This window comes from Bombus terrestris, chromosome 10 (assembly GCF_910591885.1).
Source record: "Bombus terrestris chromosome 10, iyBomTerr1.2, whole genome shotgun sequence".
In the NCBI taxonomy this organism is placed as follows: Eukaryota; Metazoa; Arthropoda; class Insecta; order Hymenoptera; family Apidae; genus Bombus; species Bombus terrestris.
This window is the reverse complement of record NC_063278.1, coordinates 7,830,271-7,855,944: the sequence shown is the minus strand read 5'-3', so window position 1 is coordinate 7,855,944 and position 25,674 is coordinate 7,830,271. Positions and strand designations below refer to the sequence as shown.

At 39.2% G+C, this 25,674-nt stretch overlaps 1 protein-coding gene across 2 annotated transcripts in view; it reads left to right on the top strand.

The window, feature by feature from the left end:
- LOC100643169 (bifunctional heparan sulfate N-deacetylase/N-sulfotransferase) overlaps positions 1–25,674 on the top strand; it is a 368,987-nt gene that overhangs the window by 145,669 nt on the left and 197,644 nt on the right. Inside the window, exon 4 of one of the 2 annotated variants that reach the window (XM_048409529.1) lies at positions 25,046–25,105. The exons of the other annotated variant lie outside the window; for it this stretch is intronic. The gene's annotated coding sequence lies outside the window, so the exon portion shown is untranslated. The remainder of the gene's footprint in view (positions 1–25,045; positions 25,106–25,674) is intronic. 2 annotated transcript variants of the gene reach the window in all.

Here is a 25,674-nt window from a genome sequence, read left to right as displayed (position 1 = left end):
ACAACAGCGGCGGAATGCGTAGGAATATCCGTGGACTCGCGCGATCGCAATTATGTTCCGGCAGACCTCGAAAAGCGTGAGCAGACAAAATGATAGCTGAAAATTACGGCGGGCCATTGGAGAAACGTCGGATGGGGTGCACGCGCCGCTGCACCAGATATGGGAATCGAAAGCAACGAGCAAACGAGCCGATTCATTTATTTTCCGGCACGCGCAAATGCATATTGATTTCCCTGCCGTGTGAGTTTGCTCGAGCCTCCTCTTTTTCGCATATAGTAGCTTCTACAGGTACGTTCTAAATTAAAGTATCATATAGCGATGGTGATTGATTTAGCGATACAGACAATTCTATATAGTCTATTATCTTTTTTTATCTTCTGTAATGAAAACTGAAAGAAGATAAAGATAATTTGAATAGGAATCCATAACATGAATTGGCATAAGAATTTATAATATGAATTCGCATGAAAAATAATGAAGATGTAACAAGATTAAGATATAAGTTATCACGTCTGATTAATACATTAATTATTCTACTTATTGTATTTATCTGCGGATTTATTGATTATCTGTTTGCTATTTGAGAAAATATGTGATGGAAGATTTAGAATGAATAATGCATGCAGGATACCGAAGGAGAAGGAATTTCAGCAATGAAAACAGTAGAATAAAAAAACAGAAACAGGGAATCTCAGGAATGAAGAGGACAATAATGAGATTATACCGCGAAAGTGAGTTGCAGCGATATAAAGACGACATGAGCATCAGGATAAGAACAAGGAATTGCAGTGATGAAGGATGAATTACGACGGGCATCAAAAAGAGATTGCAGGATGTAGCGAATAAATCTGTACAAGATTTGAAAGCTTAAATAAAAAAAAGAATTTATAAAGTGAAGACGAGAACAAGTAGCCTACAGCCATACAGATTTCAGCAATAAAAAGGTAGTACGAGGGTACAGAAAAGGGAATTTCAATAACCAAAATAAGATAGCCAAATAATGCTACAAAGAAGAAAAACATAGATTGCAGGAACAAAAGTACATTTACCATGTTACTATTATTATCAAATCACATAATCTTCTTCTGAAAGACATCTCCGATAAATATGCTTAAGAATCAAAAATACGTGCAGTCTCGATGCTCGATCTTCGTTATAATTTTTCCAGCATCACGTACCAGCTCATCCTCAAGCCGGAAAATTCGAACCTCTTCGCAAAACAACGAAGCGAACGTCTCCTTTTTTCAAAGACAACAATGTACATAAATTTCCAACGCATCAGCCACCATTAAAAACGCCCGGTACTCCCTTTTCCGCAACGTCTGCCCCGTTTTTGCGCTTTTTGTCTAGCCCCCTCGCCCCGTGGTCAGCGCAGGACGGCGAAAACCCTCGCGTTTGCTTTCCCTTTCCAGAACCAACCCACCCCCTCCCGGAGCCTGACAAAACGCATCCCGTGACAACGTGCCGGTTCCTTGCGTTCAGGAAAAAAAAGGGGGAACAGAATTCACTGCCGGTATTCTGGTCCACGGCGGGGCCGCGTTTTTAAAACGGTTTCCAGGAATCTCCGTCACACCGACGACCACGGTTCCCCGTCGTTTCCGCTGACCGAGACGGTCGCCGCTTCCGTTTTGAATAAAGAAATCTCTCTTCTGTGCTCTGGTCGTCTCGTTACATCGAAATCGGCCGAATTTTTCACTTCTTTTTACTGTACTATTTTTCAGACGGTCTGCTGAAGGAAATAAAGATTGTTTGGTCGTGAAACTTTATCGAGATGCTTCATGTGCGCAGTGGTTTACGGGACGAACGTGACTGCTCGCTGTTTTGAAGAATTAAAAATCTGTTGACTCCGCTGTTTTGGGATTTTTCAACTTAATTACTCGAGGGACTTTAATAACGAGGGCTTGGAATTTCTTAGTTCTAGGTACCTCGACACGGTGTAACAAATGCAAGAGAATATTTTTGAGATTATATTTCTTAATTAATATTTTTTTTATTGCTTTTTCGAGTACAAAGAAAACTTCCACTAGAGCTACTTTAATTTTATATTATTCGAAGAAAAGGAATTTTTCAAGATTTTTTATTAATGTTCGTAACTCACGGTATAATTAATACACTATTATAAGCTAATATTATAAATGTCAAACGAACGTAGTAAAGGAAAAAGTAAATTATACCATGTTCTTCAAGATTTTATTCCAAATATATCTTATTAAAGCTCACGTTTAAAGTTAGCAAGTGTCTCATGATTTATGAACAGAAACCTGTTCCCTGTGTCACGTGTATTGGAAAATCAATATAGATAGTCACATATGTATATCGTTATGCATTTTTTCTAAATTCAGTCGCAAAATTTAATCGAAAATGTTCAGTAAAAATTTATCTATACCATATGTCTTTATGAAACTGTTCCAAATTTAATTCGATTCAGCCAATTCTACTGAATGTTAACGCTTTCACCAAACAAAATAATGAAACCAAAAAGCAATCGGGTTTCTTCCCGTGGTATTCCTGGAAAACGGCACGGTGCATCGAGTTATTTTCTCGAAGCAACGTCGATCGTGCCAGGGCGCGATCGTTGTCCATAGAAATACATTTCGCGTTTCAATTTCGCCAGGCTCAATATCCGAAGGAAAACGCGAATCGATTCGCGGAGAAATTCAGCTCCCGGCCAAGCCCCGAAAACGTCGAGTCGCTGACGGTTTCGGCCACGCTCTTAAGCCTCTGTTCGTCTTCGATGTTTCTCCGCTGCCGCACCTTGCGAACGTTGCATTTCCATCGGATCGATCGCAACTGGAAATCGTCCACCCTTGCAGGATTTCCAACTCAGACCGGACAAATAGACTGCACGGCTTCTTTGAGTGTATCAGTTTTTCGGTTTATCTATTTGTTGAAATGATCCTGATAGCTAGTGAACATTTTTTCCTTTCTCTTCTTTTTTTTTTTTCTTGTAGAACCTTATATATCTCTGGATCCTTTAATATAAAAATATCCTCGGAGGTTCTCGATAAAATGTATCACTGAAAAACGGCCACTGTATTTTTTGGTTCTGCATGTAGAATTAGAGGATTGTTTCGTTTACGAGAAAAAGAAGTTTCGTTTTTTATTTTTGATATATCTGTGTTTCTTTGAGATTTCGAATAAAATTTGTCACTGCAAAAATAGCTATTGGCCCTTTTTAACAGATTGACTGTCACCATGTTGTAAAGTTTTTAAACTAATGGAATAAAAAATGTTTCGTATGATTAAATTCCATGGATTGACAAATTTCCAACAACGTGAGAAAAAAGTGCGGAAACACAATATGCTATTTCGCAAAAATTAAATGTTATGGTGTGCTACATTTCAATCTATTGTGACTCTCGGTGCAAAATATATCAAATTCGTGTGGCAGTCAATGTATTAGCCATTTGTGTACAACTAAAATTTGTATTTCTTCATAGAAAAGGATGTATTCTATTATTTTCATGTTCCATATTTATGGGAAACATTTACATTACACATGTCGCAATGGCACGCTTTGTATTGTCGAATTTTTTCTCTGAATTTTACCTTTCTCTACTTATTAGTTTACATTCTTTTGTGCGAAGAGTTAGGTGGAGTTTTATTCAAGCTGCTATCTGGAAAATCAGAGACACCAGCCTTGTTGAATTGAGTTATAAATAACCCATGAACCGCGACCGAGCGTTTTACCTTGTTACCAAGGCTTATTTGGTTCGCTTGTTTGTGGACCATGCACTAGCCTCGTTGCCATCTGACGAGAAACTTTATGAGAATCGTATAGGAGATGCTGGAATGAGATAGTGTTTGGTGCTCGCTTGATAAGAAGGATGGGTTCTTTGATATACGACGATGTAATAAGATCGAGATTACAAAATTGGGTGCACAAAATCATGTATAGCTCACTCATTTCATCGTCAAAGAATAATTAACATTGAAATCTTCTCTTTCGTTAAGATTTAATTTATTCTCTCGTTATCTAGTTTATAAATCATATACTTATGTGTCTATAAGTGTCTCAACAATTTTCTTCCACTCTCTTATCAATACTCTATCATACTGACACAAATTGTCTTATCAAATTGAAATTTCCGATTAAACGTCAAATAACCAATGCATATTCGATCAGACTGATTTCAAATGCAGCCAATATAATCATAATAGTCGTGTTTAAAGACAGTGATCATGTCAGTAATCGTATATAGTTCACTCGTTTCGTCGTCAAAAAATAATTAACATTGAAATCTTCTCTTTCGTTAAGATTTAATTTATTCTCTTATTATCTAACTTATAAATCATATACTTATGTGTCTATAAGTATCTCAACAATTTTCTTCCACTTTCTTATCAATGCTTCATTATACTGACACAAATTGTCTTATCAAATTGAAATTTCCGATTAAACGTCAAATAACCAATGCATATTCGATCAGACTGATTTCAAATGCAGCCAATATAATCATAATAGTCGTGTTTAAAGACAGTGATCATGTCAGTAATCGTATATAGCTCATTCGTTTCGTCGTCAAAAAATAATTAACATTGAAATCTTCTCTTTCGTTAAGATTTAATTTATTCTCTTATTATCTAACTTATAAATCATATACTTATGTGTCTATAAGTATCTCAACAATTTTCTTCCACTCTCTTATCAATACTCTATTATACTGACACAAATTGTCTTATCAAATTGAAATTTCCGATTAAACGTCAAATAACCAATGCATATTCGATCAGACTGGTCTCAAAGTCAACCAATATAATCATAATAGTCGTATTCAAGGGCAGTGGTAATGAAATTTCAAAATGCTTTCGACAAGCTATTCATAAACAAATTTTCGCGAACGTTGAAATATTTACACGAGTCACTGTGTGTATGCGTCGACTTAATAGATTAACTGTCAGTCACACTGAGCATTTTACATACAAACCATCTAAAATAAAACCGGAGAATATTCAAGAATATGTAAACCGTTCTCGTCGTTCATCGATATCTGTAACTCGATTCATATTCGATGTTTTCCAAGTTCACGTGCTTTCATCCCCTTTTTCCCTCCCCTTTTGCTTCCATAAGGGCAGAGCGTCGTTGCGTTTCCGTTAAAGCGAACTTTGTCGGTGATTCGGTCTGATATTCGTTGCAAAATGAAGAATCGAATCGATAGGACGACGACGACGATCTATGACGATTCCGTTCTCACGCTGGATAGTGCCGCGATGCACTTTTATCCTTTGCTCTCCCCCTCTGTGCCACGGGTTGGATCGATAGATATTATTTCCGGCCTGTACACGACACGCACTGAATCCACAATGCGCTTCCGCGTGTGCACCAGGCCGCCGCGACCAGTCGTCCATAGTAATGCGAACGCGATTTGCGTGAGTCTCGAAAAAACTACTGGCGAACACCTTCAGATGTTTATACGCATCGATCGATGCTCCGTTCTTTAGATTTCCGATGAATGACCAAACCCCTGATGAGAATTTCGTCTGAGATTTCTTGATTATTTGATAATTGAAGTTTCCGATTTATCCAAAATTTCTGGAAACGCGTTTTAAGATTTTCGCGTGAATCATTGCGTGCGGAAGGTGGAAACGTTGGCGAATTCGACGCGATAGAATTTCGATACGGGGCCTCTTGTTTATCCGACAGCCGTATATTTGGCTTTTTTGTGAATTTCCGGAGATCTGGTTTTCGGATTTGTGTACGAGTCGTTGATATAGAAAATAATATTCGTAATTTGACTTGTGGTTCCCTTTTATTCGTTTGACAAGATGAAGTTTAACATTTGTGTAAATTCCTAGCGATAGATTTAAAGATTGTAATGCGAATTGTTGGTATAACATTCGTATGATAAATATTCGCGCGCGTGCGTGGAAAATCGTGCATAAAATAGTCGATGGGATTTAGGATTTTTGAGAATTTGATGAATTCGAATGTGAAATGTTTGTAATTCGGCGCGATGGGATTTAAGGTTTCTATGAATTCAAGGAATTGGAATTTGAAATGTTCGCAAATTGAAAAGGTTTTCAGATTTTTGCGTTTTAAATACTTTGGAACGTGCGATGTTTGCGGATTCGACGCGATGGGCTTTACAAGTTTTGCCAATTCAATCCATTGAAATGTAAAGCACTTGCGTGTTTGATGCAATCTAAGATTTCCGTAAAAAGAATTTCAACATTGCGAAACTTAACTATTCTGCGGATTCGATAAAGTTGAAACGTGGTCGTTTAAAAAGTTAGTATTTTCGAAAATATAGTAAGTAAATATATGCATTATGTAATTCCTGTATTACCCTTTGGAACAAGGCACATGCTCAAAGATTAAGGAACATGAGGTACAATTTCACGTATAGAAGCCATTAATTCCAGATACAGTACGTGGACAGACTATTCTGGACATGGTATGTAATTTCCCACTGAAACTGCTATCTAAGCATTGATGTATTCGATTATCGAGTTTCCCGATATCAGCTGATCTAACGTCTTGCTGTTTGAAGCACTAATTTAACAGCCAGTCCATTTGAAGAATTCAACCTACTATTCCATTAAGTTAAATAATTCAAATTAATTGCAAATTCGAAATGAAGATCATGCATTATGAATTTCAAATGATAAAATATTCATCAACAACCAAAAATGTTTCAACTAGATCAAAAGATACGCGAATAAAGAGTATTTAATCTACATGTAGAAGTAGATCATAATAGATTGTAAGTATTTATGCAAATGTATATTTTTATGAACTAAAGAGATGAAACCTCCTAAATGAAAATTTACTTCTGATACTAAATATTATAAGGTATATTCTACTTCGACTATTTTAGACATCTTTACACATCATGCGCGTCGCTGCATTTCTAAATATCCTATAAATGCACAAAAATTCACATAGTATAATAGCAATCGACTCATCGACTCTGAAATTTCCGCGAGTAATTACCAAACTCCTCTCTTTTATTCGTTTTCCTTCAAGCGTCCGTAATTAACGATCTTCTCGTGCGTTCTCTCTTTTTCTCTTTCACTTTGGCTACCAACAAATGTACAAGCCAACCGCACAAAGTTAGAAATGTGGCGCGCAAACGTGATACAGAGCAGAAGGCAATCGTCGCGTTGTCTGGTCCGCCAGCGTGGAACGCGAACCCGCTCGAACGTGAGGGAAAAGCGTTTCGGCACACAAATCCGGGGAACCGCTTCAAAAGCGCTCGCGTTTCCTCGAAAATTCCCCCGAAAACGTTTGCCTGAAATATTCAACCAGGCAGCTTATGCTCAACATTTTTCACGAATGAGGAGGAAAAAACGAACGAAGGAAAAATCAAACGCGCACCACGTACGCTGGTGGTTGGGTCGAAGGAAGGAAAAACAAAAGTGGAGGAACGAAAGAGAGAACGTAGTATTGTTGTAAAATTGCGTCGGAAACATCGTTCTCGGCGGAATAACACGATGTTCTACGCTCGAAGATTGACGTTCTACTCCGAAACTGCGCTTCTCGAAACAACAATGCTCCAAATAAAGAAAATAGTTATATTCCGCTGCAAAAGGAAGGGGAAGTGTTTCTGTGTTTAATGGAAACGCGCTGTATTCGCCGTTAGTTCTCGTATTTAACGGACTTTGCGAGTTTTGCGGGATGTACTTCGTTTGCTGCTCCTCCAACAGTCGCGTTAAGTAGAAAGGGAATGTCATGGGCAGACACGGCCGATGAATTGATTTTGACAAGTTTGCGTTACTTAAGATTGAAAGATCGCTTTCTAGGATGAATTCTTTCCTTTTCTCTTATAAATTTTACTTATTGTACATGGTATTTTTATTTTCTTTTATTTCTTTTACGAGGAAGATTTTGGAAATTCATCTTTTTTAATTTTTCTTTTTTTATCTCTCATAACCTTGATAAAGTGAACTCGGTATGTTTAAACGTCCCTTATCGAATTTAAGGTGATCGTTTAATGTACATTTTCAGGTTATCAGAGTGATGTATCCAATTCATAATTTCTCTAGAAATTATATCACTTTGTAACAATAACACGGATCAATTTCAACTTCTAAAAATCTACTGATTTCTCATTAATATCTCGATTGTCATTTGAAGAATTTGTTAGGCTCGCAAACATGTACCCCGAAAATAACTGATAAATCTATCAAACGTGACAAACAAGCAACGATCATATTTGATATGTCCAATATCGTGCAAACATACATATTTATCTCCACAAGCAAATAAAACGACAATTTTAGTAACATGGAACATCGTTGAATCGAAAAAATGGATCACCGGCTCACCATGCTTCATTCTCGTGAAAAAAGAAGAACGACCCGATCCAACGCGTGGTTGGCGCATACAAATCGTCGAAGCGATCCCGCTCGAAAATGCTCATCAATTCTCGAAAGAGGTGTTCGGCGGCGGTGCCATCGGCAGCCATTAAGTTGGTCTGCTAGCAACTGAAACGTGGCTCGCGATTTCCCTACGTCTCGCCTCCTTCTCCTCCTGCGATTCCCCTTTTCTCTTCTCGTCATCCCACGCGAGAAGAGGACGACGTAGACGGGTGTAGCAAAGCGCTTAAATTTAATCAGGCTGGAAATTCGGGGGCTCGAAGCGGGAATAGGCGGGCCGACGCTAGGGGCGGACGTAAAATTTATTATCGCGTCAATTAGAAATTGATGGAACGCCGGATAATCGATTTAGGATGGAATCGGGCCGCGCTCGCGAAACGACCGATCGCCTCGTTTTCCCGCCTGTCTGTTTCCGGCCGTTCGACCGTGCACGCGTTTCATTACGCGTTTTGGAGATGGTTCAACCTATCTGTAAGGCTATTTTTTTTAGCTTCGGATTTGTCAGTTTTAAACACGACCGCGGGGTTTACCAACGTTTCGGTTCTGCGTTGCGTTTATCGATGATCGATGAGCCGCTTTTATTGGTTCGTAAACACGTTTCTCTGTGAATGCGAGTGAATGCGATGAATCGTGTCATTAAGGTGGCTTCGTGTTGTATAATGTTTGCGATCGAATCGAGCAATTAGTATCGCATAGAAGGTTTCGCGGATGTCCAGCGTGGAAAAATTTCAGATCTGCATCTGGTAGTTTAACATATCACTCGTGTATTTCAACAGCGAAATAAACAAGGGAAAACGGCAAGCTGTTTGAAAGCTAACAAACGATTATTTATTAAACACATAATGTTGACAGAGAGCATAGATTCTAGCAACCAATGATCGAAATATTTTTTCAATTCAATAATCAATTCCATGTTTCCAAAACTTTCTTGTTTAGCTGTGTTAAATATGTATCGTTACACACTATTGAACATTTGCAAAAAATATTGATTGCTCGTCTGATTGTTTATCAAATTCTATAGATTCATCGACTATTTTCAAAAAATTTATATTTGTGAATGTAAAACAGGCTTGTTCGTCATATTATCGTTTCCAATTGTTAAACTTAGATTGTTATAAAAATATATTCTACAGTAGCAATAATAGAGAGAAGAGATAAAGAAATGAAACGTTTAAATACTTTGCTCGACGCTCATTGATATCTGATCTTTTACCGCCAAATCTGTCACAGTCACCCCACGACGCAATCTTCGTCCTCGCAGATGGACAAGGATTCTCCATCCCTTGCCGCAAGGGATCGAGCCACCCCATAGTACCAAACACGGGTTCCCACTGCGATATGACACATTACACGTCGTCGAGTTCGTCGAACAATTGATATTCAAATAAAACGACCGAGAAGACGTAAATAGTTTCCTGTCGGCGTCACCCTTTTGGGTAAGTCGTAAAACAGCGGAATAATGGCCATGACGGGGTTCAAAAGGGTGAAACGAGAAGAGTCGAGTGGTCTTACGTGCCCGTGCCTAAACACGGCCACTTGTATTCAAAGGGATTGCACGGTAGACGACTGTTAACGACGATGGTAATAAGATGTCAGAAAATTCACTGTCACAGAGGTCGCGTGACGTGGACGCGTCTAGCCCTGATTAAAATTTATCAGCGATGAAATTGTCACTCTTTTCAACAGGAAGATGAATTCTGAAATGATAGAGGAGAATAGATTCGATCTTGATCGATGCTTGATTAGAAAAATATGTTTGTTTCGCTGTTTGAATTTTATTATTCTCTTTCTTATTTAATTTCTGTCTGCTTGTTTTACTCCTTCGACTGTCCAAGACAGTAAATTAACTGTACCTTCGGTGAATAGAGAGTAGACGGTGCACGTAGGATGTAAAATGATAGCACTTTGTCCATACTACTATTTTAGTTTGCACCTAATCGTGTTGTGTCTATTATAGATTCGGATGCATGTGAAAACTATAATTGCAAGCTGAGAATAATAGAACTAAATTCTAAATAGGAGACATCTATCAGTCTGTGTGATTTTGAACGAAATAATTTCAATATCGCATTTATCACGAACCAAGTGATTTCGAAAACATGTGAAAGAAAATTTATATTGCAAAATCTACGTCTATGTGGCTGTATATTCCAAATCGTTTGCCTGCGACCATACATTCCGCGCATTTCTCTTAAAAACACCATACAGTGCTCACTATGCAGCTAAAAATTACTCGAACTTCCAGTCAACTTCACATCCCATTATTTTCCGACAGCAGAACCTGTTGACTTTAATTGCATACGCGAGCATCTCGTCCTCATGGAATAATCCTGCCATCCATTCTCTCATCCCTCTTTTTTTTTACCACCTCTTGGGTTGAACTTCCCGAACGCAGAACATTCGAACAGAGGAACGAATAATAAAATGTAGAAGGTGGGATGGTTAGAAAGACGATGTCAGGGTGGAGAAAATCTTGAAGTCGATGGACCGACTTTACGACTTGTCTCAGAGAGAGACAGAGAGGGAGGGAGAGAGAGAGGGACGATGGATGATGGGGGTTGGAAAAAGGAAAGGCCAAAAGTTCCTGGCAGAACTCAAAGGCGTTCCTTTCCCGTTTTCCCCCATTTTAAACTATCGAGCGGGCCGACTTCACTTACCCGGAGGCACCATACTAATTAGAAAACTTGCCAAGTCTCTTCGGACCATGGGAACGATCGTTGGAAAAGAGAAATCGGGAAGGGGACCAGCGGGTGGAGATATCGAAGACGTCAGAATCGCAGGCAGATAGCGACGCAAATATTTGCCTGGACGTGTATCGCAGAAATGTCGACATTCCGATGGTGCAGTGGGTTTGCGAAAATATGAACGTTATGGAGGAACGTAGGTCGTTACCGTTCTTTGAATGTTTTTGCTTCTTCCCTTTTTTCTTTTCTTTTCTTTTTTTTCTATCGTTATTTGTAATAAACATGCGATGGCGTACTAGTAAAGAACAGATCTCGTGTAAATTTTACTGCACTATCTCTAAAGAAGTAGGAAAGGAGGAGCTGTAAAACAAGTAAATACAGAGTGACTCACTTAATGCTTTGAACACCGTATGCTCTGGCAAGCGCTCAGCCTGAATTCCCGAGCATTTTTGAAGTAATTGAAAAGATTCGTTCCGACTCGAGTTACATTCATTTTGAGTTTATTTCAAGTTTCGATTCGATATACACTTATTGAATTATAAAAGTTCTTTCACTCAACTTAAATATTCTATCCTTCCAGAACCAGTCAGGTTTTTTCAGGACTTTTTTCAGGACTTTTTACGCCGACCAAAGAGTTAAAAATCGCAACGAACTTTCCGAGCAGCATTTAACGAGTGTAATATTTTATTAAAAATCAACGAGCATATTTAAAGATACTTCTAGTAACGTTTTTTAGCGTACTGAGAAATATTAATTATTTTATTAAATTCCTTAAAGATCGGGACCAACTTTGTTTGCAAAGTGTTAAGACGAGGAACATAAAATATTTTCGAAATTACACCACAAAATCGTTTAGATAAAAATGAAACACTTTCAAGAGAAGTATAATTTCGTGCGATTAGATGTTTTATACGTAAACACTTACATTTCCTTTCCCTCTACTTTCCAGCATTTGGTCCCTCTGTAGTATCATCAATATTCGACTCGTTCATTATCAGTGAATGAAATTAATCATTCATTAAATATCGAATCGCATTGATAAATTTTCTAATTGTTAAAGCGACTGTAACGACAGAATTCGTCGTAAAAGAAGCAAAGAATCGTTCAGATGGGCGAAATGATAGAATCCATCATCAAGGAAAGGCAATTATTAAAACGATCGGAACGTCGAAAATCGCGATAAAAGGAATTGACTGAATTGTTTCAGGCGGAACCGATGTTTATTAATTAACCGAATAGCACGAATCTCTTTGAATCTTGTTTCGATTGGCGGGCTTGAAATTTTTATTGTTCGTTCAACGACCTAGCCGACCAGATGGTTTCGAGGTTTGAAAAGTTACAAAGCTTGGAAAGACAAAGCTGACCCCGGTAGCCGTTTTCCAATTTCCGATACAAAGAAAATCGACAGCGAGATCGCAGCGTTGGTCGAGCGGAAAACTTATTCGCGTCCGCGTTTCGATATACCGTGTCGAACAAAAATGACGGTGAAAATTCGTGGAAAAGAATAAAAGGAGAATGGTAAAAAAATCTTGTAACAATAGACAGACGAAGAGAGATTTGGAGATAAAAGGAAAATAACGTTAAGGCGGAACAGCTAGAGAATACAGGGGATGAAGGGTTGGCGCACTTTGTAGTAGAAAGAAATGTGTATCGACGGAAATAACGCAGCAGACGTACTCTCGGGAAAGCGTATTCGCATTACTCATGCTCCAAGACCTGCTTCCAGAAACCGAATGACGTTCTCCTTAAGATCCGTCTACTTCGCGAAACCTGTGCGGAGACAAAAGAGGCCTGACACTTGGAAAGTCATACCACAAGTAACTTCCTGTTCCACCGCCTACTCTATCCTCTAGACGATTATCTCTTTCCTTTGTCTCTTTGGAAAGGAAAATTTTCGACAGCACTATCTTTTACGAAGCTGATTTTGATTAGCGAATAAATTAAGAGATAAAAGAATAGGAAAATGAAAGTGCTAATTGAGAAGTTCAATGAATAAATGGTACAAGCTCGTTGTTCTACAAGACGAGATAGCGTACATTTATCAAAAGAATTTTGTTTTACTGTTTGGAGGATCCAGATGATTATACGTTTTAATATTCATCGTTCCTAGTCAACGTTAAGTTAACTAGAGCAGCCAACTTCTCGTGCATAACCAAATATACTGCGTGCAGATAATTATCATTGAAACTGTTTATATTGAAAATAATATGGATATACACAATTGAATTTCAATTTCCATAAAGATAATGTGTTAATTCTACCAAAGCCTCCTACATGTTCTTAACAATGATAAAAAAACTCACCACTTTGCCTGCAGTTTTTACAAACTCAAAGACCCTGCCGTTTATGCCACTTTCCCCCGAGTCCCTCAATTAACAATTAAAAGTTCTAACGTGATAGAAAAATTCCTACGACTGTCAGAATGTTCCAAGCAAACTAGACAGTACCATAAAGAAATCGAAAGAAGCGTACGATAAACTGACGAGACACCAAGCAACAAGAATTCTCAAACGGAACGAAAGTAAAGTCTCTTCTGAAAGAATATCGAATGCTCATTGCGATATACGAGAGGGAAGCAACGTTGCGCAAAGACGAACAAAAATGTTCTGCGATACGAGGGAGAGACATCGAATACCGTTTACCGCTAGGAAATTCCATTCGTCGAACCCATCGAAACGATTCCGCGTATCCAATCCGTAGACTGGTCTGCACATAGTAAAAAAAAAAAAAAGAAACATCTTGAAACTGTTGAAAAGCAGAGCGGGGAGAAAGGGTAGCCATCCATTAAAAATTCACTCGACCGGATGACGACGTTTAAATAACCACCCCGCGGTCCCGGCCATTTTCTTCCTCTGCTATCCGTCGTTCCGTGGAAACATTATTTCATGCACCATAGCCCGGGAGAAGATTCTCGATGATGAAAATCGCGGTTTTCTATACCGGACCTCCATTTCCGTACGAAAGTCTTGCGCAATTTCAATCCTCTTTTTACGACCGCACGACCTCTCTCTCTCTCTCTCTCTCTTTCCCTCTCCCTCTCTCTCTCTCTCTCTCTCTTTCTCTCTCGTTCCGCGCTTTTATCTGCGAAACCCCGTTCCTGCCTGCTTTCCACTTCCATCGCCGAAAAAAAGAAAGAAGAACGAAGAGACTGGAAAGAAGGAAAAAGAAAAATATCGTAGAGACAGAGAAAGAGAGAGAAAAAGTGGGGAGAAAGAAGAAGAGCAGGATGGAATGGTAGCTCGATTTCTTTTCAGTTTATAAAGAGATAGACCCCGACGGACGGTTCTGAATCTCGATAGAATGTGCTGTGTGCCCACTGCTTATCCTCTTTTTTTCTCGCCCTCCTGCTCTTCAGTTCGGCCTCATTTCGCAGCCTGGCTTTTATCCGCGTATCATTAGTCCCCCCGTACTTCATTACGAAAATTTCCCATTCCCCGCCGTCTGTCCCGATCCTCCCCCTCTCTTTGCTTGCCTCCACGCGCCGGATCCCCACGTTGGAAATTAATTTCAACCAATACACCGTGACCCGATGTGTCGCGGATGAAAGGGAGCCGGGCGGAGAATTGCTCGTCAGGGGATCCATTGACGCCCATTTAGCGGTGGTATTCTGGAATACAAACCGCTTTCCGCGAGACTACTTCAAGATTAGGGAAGCTTCGGTTGTCGAATGGAGTCTGGTGTTGCGTTTTTGTATACTCTGATTGATGGTCCTTTTTATCGCTTGTTAAGGCAGGATTTTGAAGAATTTGGAAGTACAGTGAGAAGGTTCGACTTAGTATCCGTTAGAATGAAATGACCAAGAAATGGTTGTTTAGCGTTTGATTACGAATCTCCAAAGATTATCGCGAGAATAAATAGTCTAGTACGTGTAAGTAAATACACTAACGTGAACATATCATAAATGGTTATATAAAATGATTAAATATAAATCATACCGCAGTGAGTGCGACTAAAGAAATGATACGATGAAAGTAGAAAACGTATCATACGATATAATCAAACGTCAACTATATTCTAATCGTTATCACTTAGTCTTAATTCAAATATCACAGACAAATCACAATCCACCCCAAACTGGCCATTACTGTCCACAATCACGCCCGCTGCCACCTAATCCAGTCCAAACAAATCAATCGCTATTCGTATACCATAATCAAACGACATCTCGAGTCCCATCTTCTCCCCAAACAACTCTCACAAAGCACAATACACCCCAAATTTACCATCACACCCGCCCTGCACAATCACATCTATATGTATATATAATTAAACAACCATCTACCATTGTCACCTAATTCAGTCCAAACAAATCAACCCCTATTCCTACGCTATAATCAAACCACACGTCTAATCCTGTCTACTCCGCCTCGTTCACTTCCCTGGAATCCACAGCCAGAGAGAAGAACATACAGGGAGCGTGTGTGCGTTGCGATCCCCCTTGTATTAATAATAAAAGCGAAGAGGCCAATTAATGGACGATATTAGGTTCGACGTTCGGCGAATAAACGTAAGGGAGAAGCCACCACCAAGAGGAATGCTAAATACGCGATCGGTATCCGACATTAACCATAGCCGACACCCGGCTCCGTAGTTCCGGAAGCTCGGTACGTCAAACTAGGCGGATATGTTGGCCCGGTGCCGTAATATTAAAAAGCTCTGGCGGTTGCTGGCTTTCACAGGCAACCAAGAGGGAAACGGGAGAAGAAGCGAATATCGCGGGCGAATTTATGAAACTATGCATATGTAATGCGCGGTTTACGAAGGCTGGACTCTGTATGTGTTTGTACACGCGCGAGCGGAAGCGTGAAACGCGTCGGATTGCGGCGCGAAACGAGTCGGCTTACATACGCTAGGGGACGCGTGTTCCTGTCCCCTCGAGGCTGATTTGTAAATGGAAACTACCTCTAATTTTCGAGATGTAAACTCGTTTTATTTGCCTAGCTTGATTGTTCGTTTCACGTTGGTTTGTATATATTTTTGGTTGGTGAAAAGTTGCTGCTTTGTTGTTACGGGGGTGGTTGCATTTTCTTTAACTTCGACCTGCGATTCAACGTGTGTGGCTGTCCTCATATTTGTGACATTGGAATACGAATCACGTTCGTTGCTCGGCGCGGTGGCGATCTCTAACAAAAGTTGAACGAGTGAGAGATCACGCGATGACCGGCCACACTGAGGTCGAATAAAAGAATATTGCATCCTTCGCTGGGATTTCAAGCAACTCTGCACAAATCGCCACTTGTTCCCTGACAAGTCTTTTTCCGGTAAATTAATCTGGAAAAATATTTATAGAAATGGTATACGAATTGCATAAAAGTAATCCTCGCGCAAATAAGTTTTCATAAATTGAAGAGATCAATATAGATCAATCTGTCACGTTGTATATGGCGAATGTAACATTCTAAAAAATGTCACCAAGAGATACGTTTTTGTATATAAAATACATTTGTACGGGGGAAATAACAATCCTATTATATGAAAAAGAAAATTTTCATTATTAAAACGACATATAAAATGATCTATGAAAGGGTAAAATTGTTTCTTGAGTAAAGAAAGATTTAGAGAATTGAGAAAGTGAAATCAACTTAATATTTACGTATATATAGAGTGTACAATTAAATTACAAAATAATTCTCAGAAAAATAAGAGTCTTCGATTAGACATTTTGATACAGCCATAAATATCGATCTAGTTTCATTCAAGTAGAGCGAACGAAAGGGCGAAACTCGTCGCTACGTTGGCTCGCCACACACGACCCCGGCTGGTCGGCGTTAATTTGTCCCGATGCAGTGTCGCGGGGTGGACACGATAAATATTCAACTCGCGTGCTTTCTGGAGGTCGGCAGTCCTGGCCCGTGCATTTCCTTGCCACGTGACCACACGTCGATCCACGTTTCCCCGGTTTCTCTGTAGCAAATGCGGCTACGAAATGTACTGTTCCCAAAATGCGAGCAATTTCTTCCTAACAATAAGAATAAAAAATAAGGAAAAGGAAAACGAAACATAGAATCTCTCCGAGACTAAAATCTAAGATAAATTTTTCGAACAAACAGAAAAGATAGTTTGAAGAAGATACTCTCCGTATGAAAGATAAATTTCACGATTCATCAATGTTTAACGGTTACACTGTACTTTGTAAAAATTCTTAGGCACACTGACGGGAAATCTTGCCGGGCAAACAAGTTTACCGAGAAAGGGATGAAAGGTTGCTGGAGAAAGCCGTTGAACGCGCCACCGTCCAAGAAAATGTATTTTCTGAATTAACATGCAGCGCATCGGCCCTATAAGTCTATTAAACGGCGCGATTATAAAGTTCGCGTTAGACGCCGTTTAATTAATTACTTTCATCAGCAGCGTTACTGCGAAAGCCGGCTGGAATTAATTTCCTCGACTTAACAGCGGTGAATGAAATCTTGTTAACAATGTGCTCGCCACCGTTGCACGCTGAATATTAAAAACTCGATCTATGACGTCGTGACGCGAGCAATTCGGAAAAAAGAAACACTACTTTGTATTTCTGTATTTACGTTTTATTAAATCTCATAGGACTAAATATACGGAGGGAAAACAGTAATTGTAACGGGTAGGTTAAGGTAGGGAATATGTAGAATCGTTTATATTCGTCGATGGCCATAAATATATCGCGAATATTTATACGAATTTAGATACTCGTGAATATAACTGAAGATCTACATCGTCCCTTAAATATTATGAGGACTATTTTGAGCATTTTGTACATTCCTGAGCGTGATATATTTTTGCGAAACTTACATGATTGGGATGAAGACTCGTTAAAACCAAATGTACGAGAAATAACCAGTATCATGACAATCGATATGGTTGAAATGATGAAAAAAGTAGCAGGCATACATATATTTAATACCAAAATAAAACAAAAAGGGAGAATGTAAAGTCGATGGACGATATATTCAACTTGAAAATTGTTTTTCTATAAAACATGAAAAATGTGACTGATATTTTTTCCTGTGATCTTGAAATATTGATTAACAAAAATAATAAAAAAGCCATAGAAAGGGATATCGAAAACTCGAAGAAAAATTCTCCTATTTCAAATGAATATTCATTTACAAAACACGCTCGAAAAAATTCCATCAATTTCAAACCTTCCGGCCCATACGACTCCTATATACATCGGCCGTCGACTGCACACGATCGAGGCTTAAACGTAGTTAGTTAGACACTCGAACAACGCGGAAACTCGTATAATATTTCCCTCGATGGAAATTTCGCAGTGAATGCGAAGTCAAAGTTCGTTGTTCGACCCTTTCACGCGTCTAGGTGTCGCTCGGAAATAAAAGACGCCAGTCGCACTCGTGTTTCCGTCGAGTCTTCGGAATTTTCTCCGTGAAACCGAGAGATTACGGAGCTGCGTGTAAACCTCGAAATTACGGGTAAATTTCAGGGGTGGCATCGGTGATTCCTTATAGGAAAAATGCGGTGGATCAATTAGCAAAGGGACGACCCCACCCCTCGAAGGAGGGTGTACGACGAACGTAACCATGATGTTATTGGCGAGGATGGTCGTTACTTTTATCGTTCCTCGAAGCTTGGAACACGGAAATCGGACGTGGATTACGAGGGACAGAGATCCTCCTACCCTTCGACTGGAAAACTTTTTCTACCCTAGAATAGATCCGATAATCGTGGCTTTTCCAACGGAATATCGTCGATCGAGCGTGGGGAAATTTTGTTAGAATAATCGTTTAGGGATATTATTATGACTCTCTTGGTAGAATTCCTTGTGTTTTCACTGGCAAGGATTATGTTTAGGGGGGTAAACCTTTGTGAATTTTGTAACCATTCGATATTCTGTGACATACGTACAACTAATTTGTATTCGATGGGATATTTTCAAAAGTTTTTAGTAATTTTAATGTGCCTTTACAATTTCATAGATAGTAATGTATGTATAGTAATTCGGAGAATATGTTTTATACAGCTTAAACAGAATATAGCGTACGTACAACCTGATTTCTCAGAAATCATTGCAGATATCTATATTTTTTTTCTTTTCTTTTTTTTTTGAAGTTACATGTTCTTATTATTCAAGTTAAATGAGATAGAGGGGTTGAATATTTAATGCGCAACAAAGTTTTCTAGAGGAGTAAAGGCAGCTATCTCCTCTGATTTGAAATGAAACGAGACGTTCATTTTTTTATTCCACTAAACCTCATTGAAGCGAATAATTCATTTTTTATCCTTCCTAACAATATTCCTACGGAAACTCGTTGTATACTAAAGGATTAGCTCATATGCCTCACTGAATTATAAAAAGAAAATGAAAACGATATTTAATTTCTAAGAAAACACCACGTAACATTGCGTCTGATCCACCTATGTGAATCCTTCTTCACGAAGTGTGAATTCTTCTCTCGTTATAAAAGAATGTTATGATCTTTCATACATCGTTTTGTCGAATGATAATCCAAAAACGAGTTATGTACTTTCTAGAACGAGACATTCGGAAATTTCGATATTTTCGTAAATAAAAATTCTATAATCGGATTCAATTAAACTACTCTATGCTTTGATTCATCTCACTCTCTCTCTCTCTCTGACTCTCTCTCTTTAAATTTCAAGTAATCGAATTTATATAGAACTCTTTCGCTCTTTTCATTGGTTCACCGATATTCCAATTTTATACACTATCAGCAAGAACAGCCTGGCAATCATTGCGTATTGATATCAGTCGAAGCTTGACCCATCTCTATTGACTTTGTCAGTTAGTGCGATTAAATTACTCGAGCATCGGTGTGGCGAGTTGTTCTCCAAACAATTTCGCAAGTCGCCGGGTCAAGCTTCGATAAACACGATTCATTAGATCATGGGACCGCCATTAACTGGTCATCATTTCAAACCGAATTTCCATTGTATCTCGATCGATTTGCATACTATTCATCCGTTGCGATCGTAACACGCGCGTCGAGCAGCTTCCTCATTTTTCCTAATTCACAATACGAGCAACGATAATTTCACTGTTCTTTAGAATTTTATACATAAAACACTTTATATCTACATATTTGCGCATGAATGTCAGAATATTTGCCAGTTCTCTAGAAAAGGCGATGGTTATCTGACATTAATGAAATAGTTAATAAAATAGGATTTCATATACATACAACAGAGAAATGACGATTCAAGGCTATTTGTAACAGTTACAGAAAAATAGTAGACTTATTAGTTATAGATACATCGCTGACCGTAAGAAAATAATCGTTGGAAAATTCGAGTAAAACTTTACTTTGCCAGGCACAATGATACAAACGAATTACGAGATTCATATGAAAATAATTAAGAAACGAAAGCGATGAAAGGCATTTGATTTAACACCACGAAATGCCCAAGTACGGTCGTCAGCATGCATCAGATTCCACAATCTGCTTAAACGAAAAATTCGCCCAGCAATTTCAAGAACTCTTCAACCGCTTTCGCGTAGTCGTCAGAAATCCAGCACCCTTATTTTCAAAGGATAGAGGGTCCAGCCACTTTCCTTCTTTCCTTAGAGCACCGAGTCCGATATTAATCATGGAAAACGCGATGAGATCTCTCGTCGACTGAATCCTCAGACGATGGCGATCGTCGGCGTGAGCCATCAAGACGAGCGTTCCGCGCGGTTATATTACCGTGGCAGAAGGGGCGTGCCCGGTACGTCAGGGTGATTTCGAAAAGAGCCGCGCCGCATAATTCCCTAGTTAGTCGCCTGCCGGCTGCCCGTTATAACCCACTCGGCGCAATAAACATTTGTAATTCGCGAATGGCTTGCCGGCGAGGGGCTGGCGCGGGGGTGAATCGCCGGCGTTAAAAGCTCAGTGGAAAAAATATCAGTAAATCTCGTCGCCTTGTTCCGCCGACGTAGAAATTAACGACGCTTCTCTTCTCGTTACCAGCCCCTCCGACCCCCCTGGCGTTCTCCTTTTTCTACCTCTGCTTTTTACCTCCCATCAGACTCCAACACGCTCGAAACAAAATGTGTTTGTCGCGAGTTTGTGTAGGTGTGCGCACGTGGATTTTCGAGTATTACAACCGAGGACCGAGTGCGCGACATGGTCACGCTGTGGTACAGGGTGACTCGTTTCGATTCAAACATTCTGTTCCTTCGCTGATGGAGATATAATGGTGATGATACACTGGGGTGATATGGACAATACGTGTATCGGTGGAACGTGACGTGAACAAGGTTGTTTGACGTCTCAGTGAATTGCTCTGATATGGAAGTAGTGATCCGGGGATGACATTTTGTACGTGAGGGTGCTGATACGGGGTAATGAATTAGGGAAAGTTGGGATTCCGGCTGACGAGTTTTAGCAGCTTATGTATATTTGGGAACATTGTGTATTCGCCGGTAATGTTTATTTAACCGTAGTGTTAATATTCTTGTTTAACATCTTCCATCAGATAGCTAAAATAAATTACTCAATTTCTGATCTTGTGTGTGGGATAGAATGGTCTTTACGAGGTTATACATTTGAGAGTGTATTCTTAGTAATATTGTGTATCAAATTACCGATTGATAATATCGATTCTCCAGCTTAACATTCTCTGTCAGATAATTAATTGTCTGTTTGACTAATAACGTTAATATTTTCGTATAACACTCTATATATTGGTTAGTGTAAATCGCTTAATTTCTGATCTTGAAGCTACGCATAAAATAAACAGTTTATCATTAGCCGCAATAACGAAGATATTTGTGAGAAAAGTTAAATGGAACACCCCGTATAGAAGTCCAGAGGTGTATACATTCGAGTTTTCCACGAGAGTATATACGTCCGTGGAGAAGTTTACTCGCTGGTTATTATATCTTACATCCAACAGTTTATTGTGCATTCGAGGTCGTATTTTTTTTTTAAGTCGTAAGAGCATCGTTGCGAGAGACGTATTTTTTTTAATCAGGATTACCAAGTCATTTATCGTTATTTCGTTAGTTCTGACCTCGTGATTCGAATTTTCTACCCCTTAATCCCTCGATGAATATTTCCAAGTGCGTAGAAGCAAGGACTATTCACTTTAGAGTCAAGAAGTCATTATAGGAATCTTTGTTCTCGCAACGACTCTATTTACCAAGGGTTAAAAATGTTCATCGAACCCTTATAATCATTTAACAATTACTCTCCCGGTTGGCGAATTGCTTTCAATGAACTTTCAATGAAATACACTTTTATTTTAAATTAATTCTCTGGAAGAAACTAGCTATATCGTTCTTCACTCTCAATAAACAAGGACAAGTATTGTCTTGTATTAACACGTAATAAACTTAAAAAAATATTTGTTTCTATCAAATATACTTAAAACAACTTCCAAACGAATACAATCCAAACCACTCCTCATTATCCCTTAATTAACAAGTAACAAGTTTAAAAAATACCTCTTTTCATCGAATACATAATCCAATTGACGGGTAACAGACTTTGAAAAGACTCCTGTTCCGGTCAAACATATAATCTGATCAAAGCAATGCTAAACTAGAATCAACTCGCCTTACCCTTTACGGTATTATCTATAATGACATCCAGCTAATAACCAACAAACTCAGAAAGGTGTATTTCATCCAAACTCATGATCCAGTCAAAACAACCCCCAAATAATTATAAATCCAATTCAACGTGTCCCCTATAATATTACCCAAGCAACAGCCAGTGAATTACGAAAAGACACGTGTTTGTTCCAAATGCGCGATCCAATTAAACAAACTCCCAACTAATCCCACGTCCTATAATCTTGCACAGCTACCAAGCAATAAATTTAGAAGTAGGGTGGTTTCTTCCAAATGTATGAAGTTAAATCCACCTCCCATCGAATCTAAGTCGACCCATATAACATCCCGTATAATATGATCGAACTAACAACGAGTCGAAACAAAGCTCGACCAAACCCAATTCCCCGAGAAGCTGACGTCCATATTTCAGTTCCCATTGATCCGGACGAAAGTACACTTCCGACAGCGGCTCCTCGGGGTGCGGGCAACCTTCTGGCGGGAACATCCGGCCCGCATTTATAATCGATGACACGCGGAGTCGACGTAGACTTGCGGGGCAGTAGCCGAGGCGTGGGTGTTTGCGATTTTCATTTTGCATCGTTCCAGCAATAATTGTTTACACCTCGAGGGCGCATGAAGGCTAAGTTAAACACGCTTGCCGCACCACGCGCACACACAGCCCGCGGACATGTACACTACACACACTGTGTCGGCAGACGTGCACACGTAAACTTGCCTATGTCTGTGTAACCTACTCTAGGAGGATTTTCCGCGCCGGGCACCACTTCTAACGACGACCAGGCGCGGGGGTGGGCGAGCAATTACGAACATCTGCTCTCTCGAGTCTACGTGCACACGTAGCGAACCGAGTCCCCGACCGGTTTTCGTAAGCTCGACTTTAATCCTTAAACGCGTCGCCGTCGCCCGTCAGCAAAGCGCTAACGTGTACGCGCAACTCCACGCAGCGCGGGAGAGTTGCGCTCGATTTTCAGACTTCTGCGACGCGTCTGATTATCGTTTTCGATGTCTGGGTGCAGGTTTACGGTGATTTTCGGGCGAAATTTTGTAACGAGAATGGATCGAGCGACGAGAATTGAATTCCAGCTTTAATGTTTGACATTCTCGGAGCTTAGTTTACACACGCGGTAATAAGCATTCCACTCTGTCGGTTTTAATTAATAAAAATCATTTAATCAAACAAATAAATCTTCCTAGTTAATCGTTGTAATTGATCTTTCCGGAAATTAAATACTTATGTCACATCCCTGTATCGAACGTGTCGTAAAAAACAAACGTATAACTACTTCTTTTTCTGTCTGGTTATCTAATTAACAAAAGTTATTTATGAAACGCATCTGTTTTAAATGAAACAATGCCTAAGCTTAACGTTACACTTTAGAAAATTGATTGATGAGTGTACATGAAAAGGATAGGGCATAATACTGAATAATATCTCTCGCGATATTCTTCGAGGTACGTCAGCGAGTCTAAAAACTACCCCCTTCTGGGGCCATTATTCGCAAGGGTAGTTCGTTTCCAACGGCCAACACGACGATTAATTAATTCATAGGGCAGTTACACGACGTATTTATACGACGTATTTATCTTGCACGGCTTTCACGGGACGCGAGACAGCGTATTTCGTGGCGTGAAACGAAAGGGGGTGGCTATCGAAATTCGTAGCAAGAAGCCGCTCGGCTTTGTGAGCATGGTTTGCGAAAGATCCGACTCCCTTCTCTGGTGGGGAGGTTAACATAACTCGACATAATAGTGAATTCTGTGTGATTGAACGACGTCATTTCGCGAGGACAATTGGCCGAATAAGCAGCTCGAACCGTTTAATGGTACCATTTGTATTCAAAACTGGCCGACTGCGCCGAACACAGCGAGAAATATTGCGCGTCATTCATTGCAAACGGCAATTAATATAACAACTATACCGTCGGTGTACTTACGTCCTATACTACACGACTGAACGCTTCTGCGCGTGATTTAATTCTACAAACGAAATTTTAGAAGCGAAGAAGAGAAAACGATGAGAGACCGTGGAATTTTGTTGCGCTTTTGACTTGTCTAACCTGTCAAGTCCAAATGTTTTATGAAGCATTCAGCCATTTTCGACTTGACACTGTTTCGGGAATTTGTATGAAGATTTATATAAAGAATGCAAACTAATTTCCCTAATTATTAATAATTCTTCTAAAAACTTTAGAAAATACGTGCGAAAATACGGAAATGTTTCTTTCTATAAATATCGTTTAAAAGTTGTACTTATACAATTTTTAGGTTGTAATTAATTACTATACGATTGCTTTCTCTATACACCTTTCCTGCTTTGCTCTACATAATTGTACCGCTTATTGTTGTTACTAATCGTGTAATATATCGTTTGAAAATACATATGCTTTAGAAATATAATACTTTCTATATTTTTTAAATATAATTATTTAAGTAAGGTAAAATTAATTATTTAATAATTATTTAATTATTAATTTAATTAATTATTTAATTATTTAAAAACCTACATATGTATGTATACATATTTCAGGTTACTTTGATCCGCCTGTGGTACTGCTACAAGATCCAATCTTCGCGGATTAAAACCGAGGTACATCACGATTTTTTTAAGATTTATTTATAAACAAAGTACATGGTTAACGTTAAGAATATACAATTTTCTAGTTGATGAAAGATTGTGATCGAAAATGTTCCCTACGTTCAAAGAAAATTTGTCCGTCACGAATCAAAGCTGTCACTTTGTTGTAATTAATGAAGAAGCTCGGTTGGATGTTACACAAATAGTTTGCTAATTAATCGATCAATATACTTCAAACCCCTCTCTCATCGCTGTCAGTGTAAAACCGCGAACGAAGAGAAAGTAGCAAACTATGAAACTTTTCCATTAAAATACGGACGGGAGTTACAATATCCAATTTAAAAAAGATTTTACATTCCTTCGTTATTGAAAACGCATCAGTAATTTACCATAATTATTAAACGTCACTTAAAATATCTTTAAAAATCACCATCAAAAGACTTCCTCAGAGGAAGAGCCGAAGTTAGAAGCGCCCATTAAGCGCCAAAGGGTTCAGAAAACGTCAGTCTTATTTACCCGGCTTGTTTCTGTGTAATTTGCAACCCATGGTTCTTCCTCCCCGACCAGGAAGTCGCTGATGT